Source organism: Lemur catta, chromosome 7 (assembly GCF_020740605.2).
Source record: "Lemur catta isolate mLemCat1 chromosome 7, mLemCat1.pri, whole genome shotgun sequence".
Classification (NCBI taxonomy): Eukaryota; Metazoa; Chordata; class Mammalia; order Primates; family Lemuridae; genus Lemur; species Lemur catta.
Genome location: NC_059134.1, coordinates 15,293,505 through 15,313,886, shown reverse-complemented (window position 1 = coordinate 15,313,886; position 20,382 = coordinate 15,293,505). Strand labels below are relative to the sequence as shown.

General features: G+C 42.6%; 1 protein-coding gene across 4 annotated transcripts in view; it reads right to left on the bottom strand.

Annotated features, from left to right (window-relative positions):
• PRDM10 (PR/SET domain 10) overlaps positions 1 to 15,350 on the bottom strand; it is a 94,202-nt gene extending 78,852 nt beyond the window's left edge. For all 4 annotated transcript variants that reach the window (XM_045555684.1, XM_045555686.1, XM_045555685.1 and 1 more), the window contains exon 1: positions 15,237 to 15,350. The gene's annotated coding sequence lies outside the window, so the exon portion shown is untranslated. The remainder of the gene's footprint in view (positions 1 to 15,236) is intronic.
• Positions 15,351 to 20,382: the final 5,032 nt, after the last annotated feature.

Sequence of the window (20,382 nt, the reverse complement as noted above, 5' to 3'; positions counted from 1 at the left end):
GCAAGTGTCCAGTCCAACACAGACTGGCCTCCCCGCTTAAGTGGTGCTGGGGCCATGTGTCCTGGGCCCCCAAGGCCTCACCCCTGGCCCTTCTGCAGCATCAGCTTCTCCCCTACAGGAACACTCACACCAGAAAACGTGCATTAGAATCTCCCATCTTTATTAAAATAAAAAAGCGGGTACTTTTCTAGACATATGTTATTATTTCAATAAAATGTTTACATTAAACAAAACCTTCCCTTGAACCCACTTTCTCCCCTCCTACCCCAGTGTCTGCTCTTTCTCACACACACTGAAAACGTGGATGAGCTGCCTACAGGCCACCTCCCAGCCTCCCCTCACTTTCCCTTCTTGGCCCCTCACTTGAGGTTCGATTCCCCACCACTCCAAGACCACACCTTTTAAATGTCTACTGCCAAAACCAAGGCTCGCTCCATGTTCTCGTCTCCTTGACCTCTCCATGGCATTCACACCCTCCGTCAAACCTTTCCTTGATCCCCTAACACTAAACTGCCCGGGTTTTCCTCCCTTCTCTCTGGCAACGTCTTCATAACCTCCTCTGCTCGCTTGACCTCCAGAAGCCACACTGCCTCGGCTCTCTCTGGCCCTCCCTTTCCTTGGGGGCTTTATACTCTCCCTAGGCTCGTCTAGCCCTCAGGCCTTTGGCAACAACTGTCTGCTCTGCCTGGACGCTTTTCACCACGTTGTCAAATGCCCACCTCCTTCTCACTATTCAGATCTCAGGGTCAATGCTACTTCCTGCGCAAGCCATTCTGATCATCCTCTCTCACATGACTCTGCTTTAATACTCTGCAAAGCATTTATCCTCAATTATGTGAGCACAATCTGTGTGCACTGTCTGTGCCCCCACTGGAAGGCAGCTACACCAGGTCCACCTCACCTGACTTGATGAGGGAGTTGTTCTCAGCACCTACAGCCCTGCCTGGCTCAGGAGGCTGTCTGTAAGTGCTTCTCGAATGAATGCAGTGCAGTCTTCTCCTCCCTTAGGTGCTAATTTGTTACTCACCAAAACTCTCTCAGGATGAATTCTCATAAATAAAAAAGTGTATTGCAGCCGGGCATGGTGGCTCATGTCTGTAATCCTAGCACTCTGGGAGGCCAAAGGCAGGAGGATCGTTTGAGCTCAGGAGGTCGAGACCAGCCTGAGCAAGAGCAAGACCCCATCTCTACTAAAAATAGAAAGAAATTAGCTGGACAACTAAAAATATACAGAAAAAATTAGCCAGGCATGGTGGTGCATACCTGTAGTCCCAGCTACTCGGGAGGCTGAGGCAGGAGGATTGCTTGAGCCCAGGAGTTAGAGGTTGCTGTGAGCTAGGCTGACGCCATCGCACTCTAGCCCAGGCAACAGCGTGAGACTCTGTCTCAAAAAAAAAAAAATGTATTGCCATTAAAAATGATGGTATATGGTCAGGCCCAATAGAGAGTGCCTGTAGTCCCAGCTACTTGGGAGGGTGAGGCAGGAGGATCACCTACCAAGGTTGCAGTGAGCTATGATCATACCACTGCACTCCAGTTTAGGTGACAGAGCAAGACCCTATCTCCAAAAAAACCCAAAAAGATGGTATACAACTGTTTTTACAGTTAAGAAACTAAGCATACACACACACACACACACACACACACACACACACACACACACAAACACATATGGTATCAACATTTATAATAAACTTTAATGAGCTGGAAAGAAATAAAACACTATGGAGGGAAAAGCAAATAACAGATAACATCATCTAGTACTATATAACTGCAAAGGTACATGGAACTCAGCTGCTCCCAAGTTACACAAAATTAGAACCAGTTCTTGTAAATGCAAACAATACACTGTAAGCTAAATATAGTATTAAAAGGAATTCTCTGAGAAGTCTAATTCTTATATCCCAAGGTGTACATCTTTTTTTTCTATTTTTTTTTTTTTTATTTTTGTAGAGACAGGGGTCTCATTATGTTGCCCAGGCTGGTCTCAAACTCCTAGCCTCAAGCGATCCTCCCCCCTCAGCCTCTCAAAGTGCTGGGATTACAGGTGTGAGTCACTGTGCCCAGCCCAAGGTGTATATCTTGATGTTTGACTATATGGTTTCTGAATATTTTCATATCCACAAGCTTGTGACATTCCCATAACACCACCACAAGATTAGTTTCCTAATATCACCACCCCTAGTGTACACAGAGGCACTGGACTCATGGTGGTTAACAGCAGGCTCAAGGCAGCATGGCAAAGTCCATGGTGGGGCGGTTCTGGGACTAGAATATGGATCTTCCCCTCCCCACCCAGGGCCTCCCGCTTGGTTAACGGGAGGGGCAGAGGATCAGGATAGCAATGAGGACGGCTGGAAATCACACATACACACTGCTCCCTTGTGAAGCAGGCCGAAGTCAGTCCTGATGTCATAGCTGGTGCCTTAACATGACCTCCCAGTAACCTCCTGATGAACAAACTTCCTCCTCCTCGTCTCTAACACTGCTGCCTGACTCTGAGGGAGGCAGTAAAACACCAAGGCCAGGGGTCTGGATACAGACTCCTCAGCCATCAGCTACACACTCCATGGCTGGGGCCAGTGACTATACTTCCCAAGCTGTAATTACCTCATCGATATAATGGTAACAATATCAATCCCTAAGGTAGAACTATGAAATAATAAGGTGAAACTAGGAAATAAATGAAATAAACTATACAAATGAAAAACTATGGAAAGTACTTAACCCCATACCTGGCACGCTGGCAACATTCAAAAATCTTCATTGTTGTGGTTAATAACATAATTACTAATTCACCCTAACAATTCATGTTCATTTCTAGGTCTAAAAGGAATGACTATAGCCAAATGAAAATAGACACCTTAGATTCATGTCTGCTATTGTGTAGGCAGAATAAACCTGAAATTCAAATCATACAGATTGTAAAGTCTCCACTAATAGTAAGGGTTTGTCCAACTAACAAAATTGCAGCATACTGTAGCTTCAGAATAATATTTAATAGTTGAACATAAGGTTTGTGGCCTCAATGTCAGCAAATTATCAATATACATATATATATATATATATATATATATTTTTTTTTTTTTTTTTGAGACAGGGTCTCACTCTGTTACTCAGGCTAGAGTGCAGTGGTGTCATCATAGCTCACTGCAACTGCAAACTTCTGGACTAAAGTGAGGAGTTGGGCCACCAAGCCCAGATAATTTTTTAGTTTTTTTGTAGAGATGGGATCTTGTTACGTTGCTCAGGTTGGTCTCGAACTCCTGGCCTCAAGTGATCCTCCCACGTCAGCCTCCCAAAGTGCTGGGATTACAGGCATGAGCCATCGCACCCAGCCTAATCTATATCTTTTGTTGTTTGGAAAGCTCTAAACCTAACAATAGGCAACAGCTTTTATGCCAGGTCAACAAACTACACAAAATTGCCTTTATTAATGACATTCTGGTTTCTATTATGCTCATTTTGTACTGTATTTTCATCTTCTCAATTTCATTCAAAATTCTGATATAGCAACAGATAATAACAAGTGTTGAGGATGTGAAGAAACCGGAACACTCACACACTACCAGTGAGAATGTAAAATGCTGCAGGCACTTTGGAAAACAGTCTGGCAATTCCAGAAAAGGCTAAACATAGTTACCAAATGACTCAGCAATTCCCCACCAAGACATAATAAACCCAAGAGAAATAAAAACATATGTCCCTAAAAATCTTGCGTATGAATGTTCATAGCAGTATCATTAATAATAGCTAAAAAATTGAAACAATCCAAATATTCATCAGTTGAAGAATGGATAAGTAAAATGCGGTATATCCATATATGGCATACTGTTTGGCCAGAAAAAGGAACGAAGTACTGTACATGCTACCACATGGATGAACCTTGAACTCATTATGCTAAGTGAAAGAAGCTGGTCAGAAGGATCACACATTGAATGATTCCATTTATATGAAATATGCAGAATAGGCCAATTAATAGAAACGGAAAATCAACTAGAGGCTGCCTAGGGCTTGGGAGGAGGTGGGAGAATTAATAGAGCTACGGGGTGCAGGGTTACTTCTGGAGGTTATAAAAATGTTCCAACATTTATTGTGGTGATGGTGATAGTTGCACAATTCCATGAATTCCATTTAATTGTATACTTTAAATGAGTGAATTGTGTGGTATATATATCATATCTCAGTAAAGCTATTTTTAAAAAGAAAAAAGATGAGAGCTTACATCAATGCAAACCTTCTAAAAAGCTCCAGAGGCAGGAGAAATTGAAGGCATGCACAGAGATTCATAACTATGAGAGAGAAAGGCCTCATACAGTAGTTAGGATGGGCCTATGAGAGACCACAGTGGAAATGGAAGAATTTAAACTTTATTGTACAGTCTACAGTTCCCAAAACTCATAAACTGGTTTTACCAAAGTCAGAAGTGAGATAAGAGACAAACTTCAGGGTCTCACTCTGAAGATTCTGATGCCATCAATTGTGGGATATGCAGGGAGGCAGGGAAATGTAGGAATCTGTTTATAAACTGCTCCAGGAGACCCTCGTGCCAGCCACATACGTCTAACTCTTGCACAACAAAGAAAGAAAAATAGTCTTATCGTGGCAGTGACACTTTTTGAAAAGTCATTCTAGAAGTAATATGAGGGACAGATTACAATGAAGTTAAGACCTGCCTTTGGTAAGCACAGGGCAATAATTAGAGTTCTGAATTCTTACTCCACCTTATCAATACTATTAAATATTCTTATACAAGCTTTCAATGCCCAAAGCCACCACCTTAAAAAAAACAGACTTTTTCATTGCTAAACAAAAACTTTATCCTTATACCTTTCTTCAAAATGTGCAACTCACCAGCTTCCCTAATACACTTGTGAGTTGTCTGTCTTAGAATTCTGAAAAGGCTGGGGTGGTCTTCCTTGCCTACCAGGCTGCTCGCAAGGGAATTTATTTTCCAGCTTTCCTTCCACACATGGTAACTAGCAGATCTGTACCATACACCTACCAGGATATTTCAAATGAGCTTTGAATGTAAATATAGATCTATAAGGTTCATTTGAAAACTGAAAAACTGCTGCAAATAACTCATCAACTACTACTGAGCATCCACGTTTTTGACTAGGGGATGGATTCACAAAGCTCCAAGCACACTCCCCCCAGCTCCCTCCTGAACAGTAGCATTCATTCACAAGACAGCTGGCAGGGGTACAGATGCAACCGGTGGCTCTGGTGTGTCCTCGCCCCTGCACTCAACGCTATCTGGCCCACATATCTCAAGCTCTTTTGTTGAATTAGCAGTTGCAGTAACTAAGCAGACCTTCAGGTGGGTCTTCTGGAGCCAGAAAGCCTTCCTTACAGATGGTTCTAGGTAATAACTATGACTCACCAAATCACAAATCCAAGTTGTTAGGATAAACTCCTGGTTAACATATAAAGAGGCACAATCTTAAGCAGTAAGCTATTTCCTCAATAAATCCATGTGCTTTAAAATGTTTTAACTGAGTAAAAAAAAATTAACTTATTAAAATTGCTTAGAGGAAAATCATTCTAGAGCACAATTTTCATAATTTAACACTATGTATACAATATAAAACAGTGTAACTACTTGTTCACTCTACCTCAACTCCTGAAAAATAGTGTTTTGTTAAAATACAGTATGAACCATAACTCTGACCCAGGACTCAGAAGCAAATTGATACTGCACTGGTTTGAAGTATAATAATTCCCTTCATATCTTACTCCCAAGTACCTGGTACTACAGGCCCACACCTAGCCTTCCACTATTCCATCTTAATAAAACTACTGTAGTAGGCCAGCAATCACTAGGCTAGCACTCTGAGTTGTCTTCTACTGTCCAGAACATTTCTTAAAGTTCTTTCTAAGTACAAAGTAATAGAAAAAGGATTTTTGAGGGCAAGGGAAATTTATCTTGATAATTGGAATGAAGCTACCTATCTTACCTAACTCACAGGCTCATTGCTAACATAAGTGGGATAATGTCTGTCACAGTATAGTACGACAGTATAAAGTATACTGCAAATGTTAATAACTATTTAAATTATGACTACAATAGGCTAAGTTTTAGATCATGAAGGTATCCAGAAAGGTCTTATTTTCAATTAAAAGACATTTTATTCGGGCGTGGTGGCTCACACTTGTAATCCTAGCACTCTGGGAGGCCAAGGCAGGAGGATTGCTCGAGGTCAGGAGTTCGAGACCAGCCTGAGCAAGAGCAAGACCTCATCTCTACTAAAAATAGAAAAAATTAGCCAGGCAACTAAAAATAGAAACAAAAAATTAGCCAGGTGTGGTGGTGCATGCCTGTAGTCCTACCTCCTTGGGAGGCTGAGGCAAGAGGATCGCTTTAACCCAAGAGTTTGAGGTTGCCGTGAGCTATGACCACGCCACTGCACTCTAGCCAGGGCAACATAGTGAAAGCCTGTCTCAAAAAAAAAAAAAATTGTTGGAATTACTTTAGATCTATACATCACTTTCCAGAGGATTGATACTTTTACAATACTGAATCTTCCCATCCTTGGACCACTGTGATTTCCATTAATTTAGGTTTTATTTAGTCACTCAATAAAGTTTTAGAATTTTCTCTATAAAGGCCTTACACATATTTTGTCAGACTTAAAATATATCAGTTATAGTTTATAACTCTTGAAAACCATGGATCTGAAAAAAATATTTTTAAAATGATGTATGGGCCGGGCGCGGTGGCTCACACCTGTAATCTTAGCACTCTGGGAGGCTGAGGCAGGTGGATCGTTTGAGCTCAGGAGTTCAAGACCAGCCTGAGCAAAAGCGAGACCCTATCTCTACTAAAAATAAAAAGAAACTGGCCGGGTGTGGTGGCTCACGCCTGTAATCCTAGCACTCTGGGAGGCCGAGGCGGGAGGATCATTTGAGCTCAGGAGTTTGAGACCAGCCTGAGCAAGAGTGAGACCCTGTCTCTACTAAAAAAAAATAGAAAGAAATTATATGGACAGCTAAAAATATCTATCAAAAAATTAGCCGGGCATGGTGGCTCATGCCTGTAGTCCCAGCTACTCGGGAGGCTGAGGCAGGAGGATCGCTTGAGCCCAGGAGTTTGAGGTTGCTGTGAGCTAGGCTGAAGCCAAGGCACTGTGCAACAGAGTGAGACTCTGTCTCAAAAAAAAAAAAAAAAAAAAAAATGATGTGTGAAAAGCTGTTTGGGGTGAGATACTTACAGCATGATATATGTAAATATGAATATAAACTTTCTTAAAATTTTTAAATGAAGCAAAGTTCACCAAAATGCAATTGCTATTGCTACTACATAATTCGTTTTAATTCTAGAATTACTGTTTTGTAGTTATGTAATATCTCACTTCAACAGGTTTAACGTACTTGAGAGAACATGCATGTCACATAAACAAGTGTTTGAAACATTACTGTTCATAAATCCGTACATTTATCAAATGATGAAGTACTTAAAATCCAGAATGATTTTCAATTCATCAATTTCAAGAGAAAAAAAATAAAGGAGATGAATATTTATAATGAAGAGACGGGAAGGAAACCTCATTAACATCTGCACCACTGCCTGGGGCTGCGCATGCGCCAATCCCGCCCCCACTCCTACCGCTGTCCCAACTCTTGCATTCACAACATTCACAAAACTTCTGTTTTAGGCTTCACGAAACCTTGGTCTCCTTTTTCTCCTTTGTAAAATTGAACGCTGTTCTGTCAATGTTACATGTTAAAGACTAAATGTAATCAGGTGCTTTGGAAAGGATGCTTAAAAAGTCAAACGGCAATAATTAGTTGAAGCAGTTACAGCTATTCCCTATCAGGACATTTTATTACGGTTGCTTATAATTATGGTTTGTGGCAAGAGTGAAAAGAACACCCACTAAGTTGGACTCAAAAATCTTCAAGCATGGCCGGGCGCGGTGGCTCACGCCTGTAATCCCAGCACTCTGGGAGGCCGAGGCGGGTGGATCGCTCGAGGTCAGGAGTTCGAGACCAGCCTGAGCAAGAGCGAGACCCCCGTCTCTACTAAACATAGAAATAAATTAGCTGGCCAACTAAAATATATATAGAAAAAATTAGCCGGGCATGGTGGCACATGCCTGTAGTCCCAGCTACTTGGGAGGCTGAGGCAGTAGGATCTCTTAAGCCCAGGAGTTTGAGGTTTCTGTGAGCTAGGCTGACGCCACGGCACTCACTCTACCCGGGCAACAGAGCGAGACTCTGTCTCAAAAAAAAAAAAAAAAAAAAAAAGTCTTCCAACCACTGCTCTGAAAGGATGGAAGGGATTTTGGTGGGCGGGACGACGACAAGGAACAAACATTCCACTTGAGAAAGGAAGGAATGAAAAATGAAGGGAAAACCTAGAATATTTAAGGGACAGTGGTAACACCAGTTTGACTAAAACAGAGTCCAAATTAGATAAATAATTTTTTTTTTTGAGCCGTTGAGCACTGTGTGCATTGTTATTGAGCCACTTATACTATTGTGGTCAGTTATTAACAAACATCCGCATGAGGAATCTATGAGGTTGGTACTATTATTATCTCTATTAATAATTAAGAAACTGGCCCGGTGCAATGGCTCCCAACTGTAATCCCAGCACTTTGGGAGGATGACTTATGAGGATCGCTTGAGGCCAAGAATCAAGACCAGCCTGGGCAACATAGCAAGACCCCATCTCTACAAAAAAATTAGCCAGGCATGGTGATGCATGCCTGTAGTCCCAGCTACTCAGGAGACTGAGGTGGGAGGATCACTTGAGCTCAGGAGTTCGAGGTTACAGTGAGCTATGATAGCACTACTGCCTGTGAGACAGACTGAAATCCTGCCTCTGAAAAAAATAAAAATAAAAAATAATTAAGAAACTACTTGAATGATTTGATAAGAAAACTAAGGCTTACAGAGAAGTTAAGTAATTTGCCAGTAAGCTGAGCAGAGCAATGAATCTAGGTTCCTTTGCCCCCAGAGCCCATGCAGTTAAATATTACTCCATATTAAACCTTCACACAGGGTAGTAAAAGGAAATGTATCAACAAAAGTAGGTTAGGGGAAAATTGTCAATGTTTTCAAATACAGGGTAAAAACAATATGGATTTTATCTGTAGGTTATGATTCTCCAACTGTGTTTAAAAGGACAGTGTCCCATGAGTTGGTCCAAAGTGTTCTACCCTTAGAATCAAACTGTTGTAGCCTTTTTCTAAATGACAGGAGAAACAAATGTGAGCTTGATTGTCTCAATTTCAAGTTTTTCCAAGAAATATTGCTTAAATCTTTGAAAAATGGTTAAGTTATAAAAATCAATGTATAAATGGCAGACCAAGTTTGGGAAAATTCAGCTGATTATGCTTAGCTCAACTTCTTTTTAATGGCTTATGTGCTCACAGATGTCATTTTATTATTTTAAGTTCAAATGATTAACTGAATATATTAATTCAATAACAGTTAACTCAATTATCTAGAGGTGGTTTTGAGATTGAGGTATTCTTCAAAAGAATAATTGTGCTTTTGTGAGAGCTATCATTAGCACTAAAAAAAAAATCAGACACATATATTAGCAGTATCTATTAATTGCAAGTACAGAAACTGAAAGTTAATACATTACATCTTATTGCTACCTGGGAACACCCCCCTACCCCAACAGATTAAGGCTACCCTGCTCAGTAGACATACTGGAGCCACAGATGCAAGCTTCATACACAATGTTAAATGTTCTAATACCGCAGTCCCCAACCCCCAGGCAGCGGCCCAGTACCAGTCCACAGCCTGTTAGGAAACAGGGCCACCCATCACTGCCTGAGCTCTGCCTCTCCTCCACCCTGCCCGCCCACCCCCATCTGTGGAAAAATTGTCTTCCATGAAACCCCGTCCCTAGTGCCAAAAAGGTTGGGGACCGCTGTTCTAAAGATATATTTTTTAAAAGTAGAAACAGGTGAAATCAATTATAATAATATATTTTATTTGATCCAGCCTAACATATTATCATTTCAACATGTAATCAGTATTTTAGGAATTGAGATGTTTTATATTTTTTAACTCTAACTCTCAAGATCTGGTGTCTATATTTCACACTTACAGCACTAGCCATATTTCAAGTGCTCAGGAGCCACATGTGGCTACTGGCTACGGTACCGCACAGCACAGATCTAAGGGACCTGATCTCTTCCAAAGGTCAGTCACAGCAGGAAAGAGGCTGTAGATTGCAACATCAGAGTCAGACAGTGAAAATGAAGGCCATAGGTAAAAAAAGAAGGGAACAGCATTTACCTCCAATATTCTAATGTTTGAAATAAATGAGAGTTTAGCTAAAAAATGAACAGTAGACTATTTAAGCAGACAGTAACCTTTTAGCAATCTGTATGTTTAGTGTTCTTAAACTATTGATTTTATGTAGATTGCTTTTGCCACATTTTAAGTAATCTTGCTGTAACTATAATCTGGGGTTAGCCATAAACTCCCTCCTCCCTCTCCATTTCCTCACCACCGCCCCCTATTCCCTAAACTATTTCAATATTATCCCAAAAGAACCAGGTGCTTCCTAAAACCAAACAAATTTAAAATCTACACAGGTATGGGCAATGGGAAGGCACCAAAGGATTTTGGAAGGGGAACTGAAATAATGTTTTAGAATAGTGAAGTATCAATGTCACAGGAGTTGTAGGAAATAAACTGGAGACATACCAGTTCAGAATGTTCCACACAAATCTGGAACTAGTATTATAAAATTAAGAATAAAAAAGGACAGAGGCTAGATACACTTAAGCAGTGATTCAACTAAACCATGTAAACAGTTTCACACCAGAGCACAGAAGAGAAACTCGTCACCAGTGTGGACCAAAAGAATAGGCAAGCAAAGCTCCCCTCTCACCCTCCTCCCCCACCCCACTCCCCAGAAGAATTTGAGCAAATTCTTACACAGATTTGGCTGTTGCAAATATTTCCTTTTTCTTAACTCACTGGCTCTTTTTAGATACCAGACCAAATTCTTCTTTGTTAATCTTTTAAAAGACCTATGAAAAATTAAAATAATAATAAATTCTGCTTGTGAAAAACAAATAAATTGCTGGACTTGGTGTCCTACACCCAGGGGTGGGGTTGCAGAGGGAGAAGACTATGTGTTTTAGTGGCAACAGGTCAAAGTACATCACTATTCAAGTTTAAAACAAACTCTGAAGAATTCAAACACTGCAACGAAGGGATGTTTAATAGCTTCTTTTTACCAAATGAAATTATGTAGTCACCATGTGTTTACCGGTGCTTACAATGAAAAATTATTGAGGAAACCAAAATTATAGCTCAGTTGTTTTCAGTTCTTTGATCAATTATGCTTGTTACCCAGAAACCCATCCCCATCAATTAGGTTCTTCTAAAAAGTAAAATGCTTTTAGTTCAGGGGAAAGCACGATGCCCCCTTCAAATAATGGGAGAAACTAATGAATGAAAGTGGCAAATCACCAGCAAAGTCTTTAGGCAACTATTTACTTTTCTTTTTTTTTCCCCTAGAGACAGGGTCTTTGTCCTGTCACCCAGGCTGGAGTGCAGTGGTGCCATCATGGTTCACCACAACCCTGAACTCCTGGGCTCAAGAGATCCTGCTGCCTCAGCCTCCCAGAGTGATGGGATTACAGGCATGAGTCACTGTGACCTGCCACCTATCTACACTTTTTATCCCCCAAACTATTAAGGGGTACAAAAGTTTTTGTTACCTGGATACATTGTATAATGCTGAAATCAAGGCTTTTAGTGTGCCAATCAGCAGAATAGCATTCATTGTATCCAATAGGTAAGTTTTTATCCCTCCCCCCTTCTTGGTTTCCAATGTCCTTTACATATCTTTGTGTACCCATCCTTTAGCTCCCACTTATTAGTGAGAACAGGTGGTGTTTGTTTTTCCATTCCTGAGATACTTCACTTAGGATTATGATCTCCAGGTCCATCCAAGTTGCTACAAAAAACATTATTTTGTTCCTTTTTATGGCTGAATAGTACTCCATAGGGGGTGTGGGGGGATGTGGGGGGAGTGTGTGTATCACATTTTCTTTATCCACTCATGAATTAGTGGGCACTTACCCTATCTACACTTTAACACATTAACTGCCATGTGAGTTGTATTTAACTCATGCTAGCTTTGACCCCGAGGCCTCGAGAAGCATATGAAGACTCAATTCTCCAAAACAAATTCAATATGTCGTGAGTCACATGCAACTCAATTGGTGTGCAGTATAAAAATTGATTCTAGCGCAGTGTGAGTTGCACATAACTCATGCACAGAAAGCAATAAAACTTTTTTTTTCATTAAATTAGAAACAATCATTTTGTTTTCAAAGTTTTCATTATATTTTCATAATAAAACACCATAGCCCCAGGGAAAATATTTTTTTCCAGTGTGGCAGTCAATGTGTTAAAACCACTAGATACTAAATTGAATATTATTAATATGATGCCAAATTTGTAAAATCTTACACACACAAAAAAAAATTCAAAACATCAAAATATCAGCAAGGATTATCTCTACTTTAGGTTTTGTTTTTTTTTTTACTTTTTATGCTGTTTCTAAATATTCTATGTTTTCTACAATGATCGTGCATTATTGTTGAAACCAGAAGGAAAACACAAATTTAGGCAATTGGAAATTGAGGCAATGCCAATCAATTTGGGATTATATTGAATTGACATGCTATCCTTTATATCACCATAATTTCTAAGAAAAACCATTCAGGGCCCTCGAAGACAGGGACCTTGCCTTTTCTATAACACATACTCAATTACATTCAGAGGTACAATATACGATACATACAATTAATATGTGGTGGAGGCCAGGCACCATGGCTCACGCCTGTAATCCCAACACTTTGGGAGGCTGGGGCAGGAGGACCGCTTCAGCCCAGGAGTTTAAGACCAGCCTGGGCAACATAGCAAGATGCTGTCTCTACAAAAAAATTAAAAATTAGCTGGCTGTGCTGATGCCTGCCTGTAGTCCCAGCTATTTGGGAGGCTGTGGCAAGAGGATTCCTTGAGCCCAGGAGTTCTAGGCTGCAGTGAACTATGATCATGCACACCAGCCTCAGGGACAGAGTGAGACTGACTCTTAAAGAAAAAAAAAAGGAAAGAAAAGGAAAAATGTGGTGGAGGATGTTATAAAACATTAGTAAAACTAAAAATGGCTTCTTTGAAAAAGTAGAGCACTTTAGCACACTTGCAAAGCAAGTAATAGGGAAAAGCAAAGAGTAGGTGGTCATGGAGTTAAAAGGAGGCACATTTATTGTCTTGGTCCAAAATAAAAAATGTAAACCTTCCACTAAAGTGCCACTGAATTGTTCACTTTAAAATGGGTCATTTATGTTGATTTCACCTCAATTTATTAAAAAAAAACTAGTAAACTTCCCAAATACATCATTTTGCATACACACAGTTTTGCCCTCAACCAATCCTATTTTTTTTTTTTTTTTGAGACAGAGTCTCACTTTGTTGCCCGGGCTAGAGTGCTGTGGCATCAGCCTAGCTCACAGCAACCTCAAACTCCTGCGCTCAAGCAATCCTCCTGCCTCAGCCTCCAGAGTAGCTGGGACTACAGGTGCTTGCCACCACGCCTGGCTAATTTTTTGTTTCTATTTTTAGTTGCCTGGCTAATTTTTTCTATTTTTAGTAGACATGGGGTCTTACTCTTGCTCAGGCTGGTCTCGAACTTCTGATCTCAAGCGATCCTCCCGCCTCGGCGTCCCAGAGTGCTAGGATTATAGGCGTGAGCCACCGCGCCCAACCCCTAAATTTTTTTTTTTAATCTTGTTTTCTCAATTCTAGAGAAACAAGTATTGTTCATCAAAGTAGAAGTTGCTGTGGTGCTGGTGGTGGAGTGGGTAGGAAAGTACGAAAAGATACACTGTAATAATTTACCTGCCTGCCTTCAAAGAGCTTACAGCAATGGTGGAGTGATTAAAAAAAAAAGGGAACAATTCAAAAAGAAAGGCCACAATACAGTCATGAGTGATTTCGTTGTTTTTAATGAAGGTAGGTACTATCCAGTTTAAAGAAAAGAACTTTGGAGCTGATGAGCCGGGCAAGATTTGAACAGGCAAATGGGTCTCATTACACGTTTAATCCTTGATGACAGCACAAAGCTACCCCTCCTTGTGCTAAAGTGTACACATACATTGAAACTGGACTGGAATCCAACTAATCCACCCAGCAAGGCTAAAGGCGCACACAAATTCAACAGCGCAGCGCTCGTGTGCCTGGAGGGCAAACGGTGACTGTTGCGTTTTACTCAGAATTCCTAATACCTACCAATAGACTTAAAAATGCCTAATAAAAGCTGACAATGGGCTGGGCAACTATACCCCATGAGCCCTGGTCCAAACGCCCTGGCCTGGTCACGCCTATGCGCTGCACCCCGGGCGCAGGTTGACAGGGGCAAGGGCTCCGCCCGGCCCACCCCTGCACGGTGTTTGCTGGACGGACCCACACGGGCCATGCCCACACCCCTGCCGGCGCCCCCCACCCCGTCCCGGCAACGCCAACTTGTGAATACACGCCCAGGACCAGCAATCAATAGCAGGTGGGCGGCGCGGCCTCGCCAGACAAAGCTGGGAGCCCCTCGGCAGAACCCTCCGCCGTGCGCACCCGCTGCCCGCCCGCGGCCGACCAGCGCCGAGGCCCGAGCCGCGCCGCCGCCCCCCGCGCCGGCCCCGGGCACCCGGCCGGCAGAGACCGGCCCGCGAGCACCCGAGCGCCCGCCCAACCGCCGCCGCGGCGCGCAGGCCGCCAACTGCCGTCCCGGCCCAACCAACGCGGGCAGGGGAGGAGAGGCGCGCGCTGCCGGCCGAGCGTGCGAGCCACTCGGGGGTCGCAGAGGGGAGGCTGCGCGAGGGGAAGGCAGGGGCGAGCAGGCGACGAAGCCATCGCTGAACCCTGCGCCAGGAGGGCCTCCTGGAGGAAGGCTTGCCCCTTTCCCCTTGGAAGATGCAGATGGTTTGACCCCCCACCCCGAGCGAGGTGCCTTGTCCCAGCCTCGGCTGGACTGTACCATCGGGCGGTGCCGCCGGGATTTCTCCCCCCCCCCACCACCATCAATTCCCCCCCCCACCCGGGTCCGCGGTCGGTTGGCCCCGGCCGGGCTCTGAGACGCGGAAAGAGCTGGACGCCATTTTGGGTGGGACTAAGCAAAGACGAAACACCCTCCCAGTCTATGGGGTACTCTGGACCCTGGCTTATCCGGTTCCCTTAATCCTTTCGGTACTTACACGACGTTGGGTGAGGGGAGCTGGAAGATCAGCGGGTCCCCGATCCTCTCTCCCTAGGGGTGATAGAAATCAAACCCCCCCGCCACCTCCAGGTGGTTCTTCCCGCCGCAGAGTGGGAAAAGCACAAAAGGCGGGGCCTTATTAGCATAATCTGCCCGGCAACCTGATCTTGACGTTATATGATTGGCTAAACTCCGTAAGCCCCGTGCCGTGCCTAGAGACGAGAAACGCAGGGGCGAACTGACAGGCCCAGATTTAAGAGTCATGACGAAGATCCTGAGACGCTTATTCAGTCAGCAGAGAAGCCAAAAGGAGATTCACACAATGGCCCAATGACTGAAGGCCTCTTTATTTCGTGCTCTGCTGTTCATATAAAACCCAATCGAAGAGCGGGTCTCAGGCGGCGCTCGCCTGCGTTTGTACTCTAAGCCAATCAGAAAGTCCGACTCTCCGCATTCAGGGGCGAGCCCGCTCTGCGCTCCGCACGCGGTCGAGGAGGGAAAATGCCCAGCTCTGCCTGGGTGTCCCCAGAGAGGGTCCGCCCTGCGCCGGGCTTCCGAGCTCGCGTCCCTCCGCGCCCGCGGGGTCCAGTGTTCCGGGAAGCGTGCCGGGGGCGTGGGCATGCGTCCGGCCGTCGGCTTCCTGCCTGGCACCGGTTTGCATCCGAAGCGGTCTGGCTGCGGAACGCCGGCGAAAAGCAGGCCCGGCACAGCGCCCCGGGGCTCGGCGCGGCCGGACGGGGCTTCCCCGTGCCTCGGTCTCCAGGGTTCCAGGGTGCGCCCCGCGGGCCGGCGCGCCTCCCATCCACCGTTCTGACCCATTGGACCATGTCTATGCCCAGTCCTCGCCAAACCAGAGAGCACCTTCACTGCGTCCCCTGTTTCCCTTTTACCGTTCTGATAAAGGAAATGATAAACATTTCAAACAACTGCAGGCTTCCACATCTTACTCTTCCTTAAAATTACCTTCTCAAAGGACAGCCAAGTGCATAGAAATGAGCTCAAGTTTTGAAGTACGACTCTCAGCTCCAACTATCCACTGGCAATATGAATAGCAGCCAGATGTCAAAGAGACCTTGGACCTTTGTACCTTCAGGGAACAATTTTCCTATCCATGATCTCTACCTTGATACCTTGTTTTGAAGATTAAATGAGCTCTTTGAAGTATTGAGGAAAATACTTAACACATTGTCTGGAACTTAAATGAGGAGTATTACTGACGATGAAACCTACAAAATTGAGGCTGGGCGCGGTGGCTCACGCCTGTAATCCTAGCTCTGGGAGGCCGAGGCGGGTGGATCGCTCGAGGTCAGGAGTTCGAGACCAGCCTGAGCAAGAGTGAGACCCCCGTCTCTACTAAAAATAGAAAGAAATTATCTGGCCAACTAAAAATATATATACAAAAAAAAATTAGCCGGGCATGGTGGCTCATGCCTGTAGTCCCAGCTACTCGGGAGGCTGAGGCAGTAGGATCGCTTAAGCCCAGGAGTCTGAGGTTGCTGTGAGCTAGGCTGATGCCACGGCACTCACTCTAGCCCGGGCAACAAAGTGAGACTCTGTCTCAAAAAAAAAAAAAAGAAACCTACAAAATTGCTAAACTATTGGCTAACCAGGAAAAAAGGGAGAAAGTACAACTAAGCAAAAGAAGAGAATAGAAAACACCCAGAAGGGGAAAAAACTAAAATTCGTTCAACAGTATTCTCTCCATTGTTTTGTTTATTTAAATGACTGGAAACAAAGTGTAAAAGGTTGGGAGAGCATTACATTTTTAAAACTTCAGACAGTTGACTATCTTGTAAACAACTTGATGCCTAAGCATTATCTTGTTCTTCCATAAACCCTTGTGCAGGCAGCACTGGCCTTAGAATAAAGGCTATCAGTAAACATCTGCTGAATGTAATTGAAAAGAAAACGTGAAAGGGGGCCTGATAAAGCAGACCTTAGTAATAGTGAGAGATGCTATTAACTCTTCTCTGGGTACCTAGATATGAAAGTGAGTTGCCTCAGGAAACGTTGTATTGATTAAGAGAATCACTTGAATGTTCTCTGTTAGTGTTGAGTAGACAAACGATGCCAAAGGTAGGACAGGTCCTACTGTGTCTTTGCAAAAGCTGCCACCTCCTGTATCCCTTGGCCTCTAGACAGAACTCTTCCTTTTGAGATTTAACATTATTGTATCCTCTCTGAGGGATTGGGGTGTTCCCAACTGAGATGTACTGACCAGAAATGACACCAAGGAACCCAAAAGAGAATTCACCATGAGGAATGGGGCTATCCGGACTGGAGCCTAAAATACCCTTTATAATCTTAGAGAAATGTTCTAAAACTTTACAGTGCACAAATATTACAGGTAGACACCACCCCACAGATTTTTTATTCAGAAGGTCTAGAGTGAACTTTAGGAATCTGCATTTAGTGTGGATTTTAAAATGATTTTTTAAATTTACACACAGTAAAATTTACTTATTGCAGTGTACAATAAGTATTTATTGAATATGTATTGTGTGCCACTTACCGTTCTAAACAATGACAACAAAAAAGTCCGTGCTGTCATGGAGCTTCATTCTAGTGGAGGCAACAGAAGAAAATTAATAAATAATTCCATGTGATAATAAATGCAATAAAGAAAGTATAGCAGGAAAATGCGAAGGGAGGGAATGATGACAATTAAAATAGGGTGCCAAAGAAGTCCTCTCTAAGATACTAACATCTGAGCTAAGACTGAATCTCATTCCTTATTCTGCATTTAAAAAGCCATACAAGGCCTGGCACGGTGGCTCACACCTGTAATCCTAGCACTCTGGGAGGCCGAGGCAGGTAGAGCGCTCGGGGCAGGAGTTCGAGACCAGCCTGAGCAACAGCGAGATCCCGTCTCTACTAAACATAGAAAGAAATTATCTGGCCAACTAAAATATATATATAGAGAGAGAGAAAAAAATTAGCCGGGCATGGTGGTGCATGCCTGTAGTCCCAGCTACCCGGGAGGCTGAGGCAGTAGGATTGCTTAAGCCCAGGAGTTTGAGGTCGCTGTGAGCTAGGCTGATGCCACAGCAGTCATTCTAGCCCGGGAAAGAGAGCAAGACTCTGTCTCAAAAAAAAAAAGAGCCATACAAGAAGGAAATGGCATAGAAGTGATAAATCTAGAAAAGCCTTCAAGTGTGATGGAAGAAACTTTATGAATGTGGAAAAGCTGCTATTCAAATAGCAAGTCTCAGACACCAAAGAAGAAATGCTGGAGAGAAACCGTATGTGTACAAGGGAAGCGGGAAAGCCTTCAGTGGCAAATCAAATCTCACAGAGCATGAGCATATTCATGCTGGAGAGAAACTCATGAATGTAATCATGTGAAAGTGTCTTGAGCTAGAAGCAATACCTCATTAAAGATCAGAACAATCACACTGTAAAAAAGGCCTTTGAACGTAATGAATGTGGAAAATCTTCAGCCAAAAGGAAAACTTCATTACTCATCCGATGATCCATACAAGAAAGATGTCTTATAGGTATGAGAAAGCTTTTATTGAGAAGTCAGACCTCGTTAGATATCAGAGAAGTCATACTGGAGATAAACCTTATGCATGTAAGGAAGTGAGAAAGCACTCAGTGGCAAATCAAATTTTATTGGCCATGAGAAAATTCGTATTTGAGGGATGCCCTATAAAGGTAATGAAATCGCAGCAATCTTCAGGCAGAAGCTATACCTCATTAAATATTACAACATTCATACATGAGAGACATCTCCTGAATGTACTAAGAGTGAGAAAGCTTTCTCTCCAATCGCAGTGTTTATTTTACCTGTAAGAACGCATATAAGTAATAAACATCAGGAATGTAAAATATATGGTAAGCCTTCTCTAAAATTTTAGCCAGTGCTCTATATACAAGAACAGGTACCAATGAAAAAACTATTATAGTGAACATGGGAAAACTCTCAAACAGAAGTTCTGGCGCATTAGACACCAGTAAATTCATACTCATTAAAACCTCGTGAATACCTTGGATTTAGGAAAGGCTTCAGCAGGAATTCATTATTTCATAACACATGAGATAATTCATCTTAGAGTAAAATTCAATTAATATGCAAAAGCCTTAAGCAGCAAGTCAAATTTTATGTTACTAGAGATTTTTAATAAGCTGTTTCATCAGTATAATAGAGATTGGGTCCAAAAAGCCATCATCACAAATATCATTAATGCTAAACTTTTAAAAGCATACCAGTTGAATGTCAAGAACAAGAGATGGATATCCTACTGCTGTTACCCTACTTCTAATTAACATGGTCCTGGAGAGATTAGCCAATGCAAATAAGACAAAGAAAAAGAGCATAAGGAATTAGGAAAGAGAAAAGAAACACAGTTGTAGGTTTCTGATGATACAATCTGCTACATATATTATGAAGCCGTGATCATTAAAAAAGTTTTAAAGGCAAAGTGAAACCCTAGGAGATAAACATTCATCAAAGCTTTCATCAAGGGATTCTGCAGAATGCTAAGACCTTGAGTTTCTGTTAATATTTTAAAGATATACAGGGTGTGGGGAAGAGACAGGTGAAAGAGTCCTGGGCCCACCCAAAATAGAAAGCCTGAGAGAAGACACTTTCATAAAGTTGAATTAGATAATTAGTGTAAGGGTGAATAAAAATAAACTGGCCTTAAAGAAAGAGTCATCAGGGAAACTTGCTTTTCTTGACCAAGGGTAAAACAAAAACATTTTCAGACAAATGAAAATTAAGAGAATTTACCACCAACTAAATTACACTAGGGTTAGCACCAAAAGAAGCAGAAGAAACAGGATCACAGGTGGAAGGTTGAAGACACAAGAAGGAATTGTGACTTCTATATAAGATGAGAAAAGTTCTGAAGATGGTGGTGATGTTTGCATGATAATGTAAATGTACTGATGCTGCTGAATCAGACCCTTAAAAATGGTTAAAATAGTAAATTTTGTTTGTTTTACCAAAATTAACAAAATAAAATATTTCAAAAAGAAGGAATTGTGAGACAAAACACTGGAAAATATATAGGTAATTCTAAACCAACACTGAATAAATAAGACAATAATGTCTATTTGTAGCATTAATAAAATGACAAGGCCCGGTGCGTTGTGGTGGCTCACGCCTGTAATCCTAGAACTCTGGGAGACTGAGGTGG